The following is a 4,652-nucleotide window of genomic DNA, read 5'->3' as shown; positions in this document are numbered from 1 at the left end:
TATATATATATATATATATATACCACATCTTCTTTATCATTCATCTGTCAATGGACATCTTGGCTCTTTCCATAGTTTGGCTATTGTGGACATTGCTGCTATAAACATCGGGGTGCACATACCCCTTCGGATCCCCACATTTGTATCTTTAGGGTAAATACCCAGTAGTGCAATTGCTGGGTCGTAGGGTAGCTCTATTTTCAACTTTTTGAGGAACCTCCATACTGTTTTCCAGAGTGGCTGCACAAACTTGCATTCCCACCAACAGTGTAGGAGTGTTCCACATCCCTGCCAACATCTGTTGTTTCCTGACTTGTTAATTTTAGCCATTCTGACTGGTGTGAGGTGGTATCTCTTTGAGGTTTTGATTTGGATTTCCCTGATGCCGAGCAATGTTGAGCACTTTTTCATGTGTCTGTCAGCCATTTGGATGTCTTCTTTGGAAAAATGTCTGTTCATGTCTTCTCCCCATTTCTTGATTGGATCATTTGTTCTTTGGGTGTTGAGTTTCATAAGTTCTTTATAGATTTTGGATACTAGCCCTTTATCTGATATGTCATTTGCAAATATCTTCTCCCATTCTGTCGGTTGTCTTTTGGTTTTGTTGATTGTTTCTTTTGCTGTGCAAAAGCTTTTTATCTTGATGAAGTCCCAAAAGTTCATTTTTGCCCTTGCTTCCCTTGCCTTTGGCGATGTTTCTAGGAAGAAGTTGCTGTGGCTGCAGTCAAAGAGGTTGCTGCCTGTGTTCTCCTTTAGGATTTTGATGGACTCCTGTCTCACATTTAGGTCTTGCAACCATTTTGAGTCTATTTTTGTGTGTGGTGTAAGGAAATGGTCCAGTTTCATTCTTCTGCATATGGCTGTCCAATTTTCCCAACACCAGTTGTTGAAGAGACTGTCTTTTTTCCATTGGACATTCTTTCCTGCTTTGTCAAAGATTAGTTGACCATAGAGCTGAGGGTCCATTTCTGGGCTCTCTATTGTTGCTTTTATTGTTTCTAATAGGATTAATCCCTTTATTTCCAAAATGAATTGATAACTCCAAATCTATTTTTTTATTATTTTTTGAAATAGCATAAAGCATGCAGTCATGGGGTACAATGGACTCCACAGGTTATAAAGGGCCTATGTGTATAGAAAGTTTTACTAATTTTGATAGTTGCCATTATATCTTTTGAAAATGAAAATTTGTTCTTGAATAGAATCAAATTTGGCCAGATTTTCTCAATTTAGCTGCAATATTAAGCTACTAGCATATGTGTTTTAATTTGTCACAAGTTTTTACAAAAATAGAGTAGGTATAGATTAAAGGCAAATCTATGTTTTTTTCCAATAATTTAAAAAAATTATTATTCTGTGAGATGCTTGAGACACTTTAAGTCTCACCTAATGTCTAAGTGGCTAAGCAGTTGTAAGACCATATTATAAAATATGAAATAAAATGTGAACATTCATCTCTAAACAATATCACTGAGCACATCAAATTTGTCTTTTGTAATTCAGATTTATTCTTGCTAATGAAAAATATTTAAAACTAATGCATTTATTATTGTTCAGGTCTTTGGAAAAAAAGTATGTCATGACTGTATTATTTTACTATGTAAAAAAAGCATAAATATATATTATTGGGAATTCAGGACCTCTTTGAAAGGGCTTTGACCTTTTTTTAGGTTTTTAGAATAGAAAAGTCTCTGTTGGCAGTGACAAAGCACTAAGAGCTGTCTTAAAAGCAGGTAACTCTTTGATAGTTGGTCACATTTTAGCCACTAGAATGAAGAAGTCTTTGTAAGATCATATATTAATTTATTTGTCAATAATACCTATCTCATAAAGACTAGGTGGAAATTGTCCTTTTAAGATTTATCATGCCTTTCAATTTAAAAACTCCGATAGCCAAAATGTCACTGAGAACTGAAACATAGAATTCTTGCACTCTCTGATTTGTCAGTTACTCTCTGAACCTTGGCAGATTTCAACAATTAAGTCAAGTTGCTGAATTGCCTGTATTTCTGAGTCCAGTTCTATTAATTTAAGTGGATGAAAAGTTCATTGTGAAGATGAAAAAATTATTTTCAGTAGACTTATGCAAATCATTATTAGTTATTGCTTTGTGTAATTTTATTAAAAGTAAAATTGAACAAAAAACTGAACTAAGAATTTTCTGGGTAGTCATAAATTATGTGAGTGCTAGTTTTTTGAAAATTTGCTCTTGGATTTTAGTTTGGACAAGTTCCATCACCATATCTATAGCATCACATTCTTTCCCCACGTTTCAAAACAAATTTAAAAAAACTATTTAATGAATACTATGGGAAAACAATGTTTTAACAGTCTATCATGATTCAGTATAGGGGCTCCAAAGGTTGAAAAAAAATGGAAGTTTTAAAACAATGATGATTTTGTTAATGGCAAATCTTAATTAAAGTCTCCAAATTTTGTTTTAAAATTTATACTTTGAGTTAACACAAAATGTTCATTTATCAATGAAGTTTTCAGTTTCAACTTAAATTTTGATTTTCTAGTATAAATTTTTTTTTAAATTTTATTTATTTGACAGAGAAAGACACAGCAAGAGAGGGAACACAAGCAGGGGGGAGTGGGAGAGGGAGAAGCAGGCTTCCCGTGGAGCAGGGAACCCGATGCGGGGCTTGATCCCAGGACCCTGGGATCATGACCTGAGCTGAAGGCAGATGCTCAACAACTGAGCCACCCAGGTGCCCCTCTAGTATAAATTTTTTACTGTACATTTTTTCAGGGTGGAGGGGTGTCTTCATTACCTTCCTTTTTCCTTTCTGATAAAATTCACTTGTATCTTTCACTTTAGGAATGTTTTTCCACACCACATTTCTCAGTCATGTTGTCTAATACCAGCCACATCTATTATTATCCCTTCCATTCCATTCATACCTCCTTCTTTTACTCCCTCTAACCCTCTGGCTTGGAACTCCTGTGTGTGTCTGTGTTCATAGCAGTCTTTTTGTAATATTAAGCAGTTCTTCCACTGATTCATCAAATATTTATTGAGCACCTGCTCTGTGCCAATTTGTATGCTAGATTTTGGAGATAAGATAATGATAGTCCCTCATTGAGCTCTTTGAGGTTGAGGTTTATGTCTTGTTCATCCTGGTATCCCTTGTGCTTGACACACACCTGATTCATAACTGACCTTTCATAAAACCATTTTTAAAGGAATCTACAAAAACCCATCTGCCTATGAAGTGTTCCCATTTGTATTGACTGTTTCCTCTTAGTTCCAATAACATTTATTCAAGTTTTGGAGACTATTCCACATACCAGTCAGTAAAATATGGGGGATAAATATTATTCTTAGATTTTCAAATGAAATTCACTAATGTGGCAGCAAATTGCCCGAGGACAAGGAACACACACTGTGCAAACATTACTTCAAATACTTCATTGCTATATTAAGCTGGGTTTTAATGCAACATTTGGTTGAATTGCTGACTTTCTGGATAGGATGTCTGTTGTGGATAAAGCAATATGTGCAGCACTGGCTTCGTGAGGCTGCATCCGAAACATACCTTTTGTTTTGTGACCCAGAGACCAAAAGGTTGAGAAATATAGAATGTAAAAGGAAATTAAGTTGTCTATTTAAAAATCATATAGTATAATTATTTATATTCTTATCACAATGGAAGAGACTACCATGTGGCAAGGTATGTAATATCAAGACATTTATGAAATTAATTTGATTTTTATTTCTGAGCAAAATATAATATTTTTAAACTGCAGAAATGCATTCCAGAAAAATCTTATAAATATTTCCTGATCCTTCTTCTGTGAGTAATCAAAATGAAATTGAACTGGGATGACATGTTCATATTCAGTTATTCAGTTATTCACTTCCTGACCTTGCAAACTTGGCTTAAAATAATTTCTTTTCAGTCACACTAGTTCCCAGAACTGTGAGACTACTGTCAAATTTTTACTTGAAAGGGTCGATTCGTGTATTGCCTGGCATTGGATTACAGTCCTGAAATCTCTAAAATCTCATTCTTTGTTTTGCCCAAACTTCTTGTGAAGAGTGAGTGCTCATGCTGACTTTAATAGCCCTCATTTGTTTTTCTAGATAATGTATGAGTTAGTCTTCATGGTTTGTAGAACTCAAGATCAGACTTGCTCAATGCCATTCCTTTCTTCCATTTGTATTTTTTTTTTAAGATTTTACTTATTTATTTGACAGAGAGAGAGAGAGGACAAGCAGGCGGAGCATCAGGCAGAGAGAGAGAGGGAGAAGCAGGCTCCCTCCTGAGCAGAGACTGATGTGGGGCTCAATCCCAGGAATCTGAGCTGAAGGTAGATGCTTAATTGACTGAGCCACTCATGCACTCCCTTTTGTTTTATTTGTGAGGAAATTACCCCTTTCAGGAGCAAAGAGGTTGATAAAAGATGACTCACAGAGCGCTGTGAATTGTGCAAGACTGTTGAATCGCAGATCTATACCTCTGAAACAAATAATGCAATATATGTTAAGAAAAAAAAAGAAGATAGCAGGAGGGGAAGAATGATGGGGAGTAAGTTGGAGGGGGAGACGAACCATGAGAGACGATGGACCCTGAAAAACAAACTGAGGGTTCTAGGGGTGGGGGTGGGGGGATGCATTAGCCTGGTGATGGGTATTAAAGAGGGCA

The 4,652-nt window shown here is 35.8% G+C and overlaps 1 protein-coding gene across 2 annotated transcripts in view; it reads left to right on the top strand.

Moving 5' to 3' along the window:
* The window catches only part of SCEL (sciellin), a 307,279-nt gene that overhangs the window by 121,178 nt on the left and 181,449 nt on the right, over nucleotides 1-4,652 (top strand). Inside the window, exon 2 of one of the 2 annotated variants that reach the window (XM_025875050.2) lies at nucleotides 4,205-4,317. The exons of the other annotated variant lie outside the window; for it this stretch is intronic. The gene's annotated coding sequence lies outside the window, so the exon portion shown is untranslated. The remainder of the gene's footprint in view (nucleotides 1-4,204; nucleotides 4,318-4,652) is intronic. 2 annotated transcript variants of the gene reach the window in all.

Source organism: Callorhinus ursinus, unplaced genomic scaffold, assembly GCF_003265705.2.
Source record: "Callorhinus ursinus isolate GAN/ISIS: 27379988/994484 unplaced genomic scaffold, GSC_fseal_2.0 scaffold7, whole genome shotgun sequence".
NCBI classification, from domain to species: Eukaryota; Metazoa; Chordata; class Mammalia; order Carnivora; family Otariidae; genus Callorhinus; species Callorhinus ursinus.
This window is presented reverse-complemented; position numbering and strand designations above follow the sequence as displayed.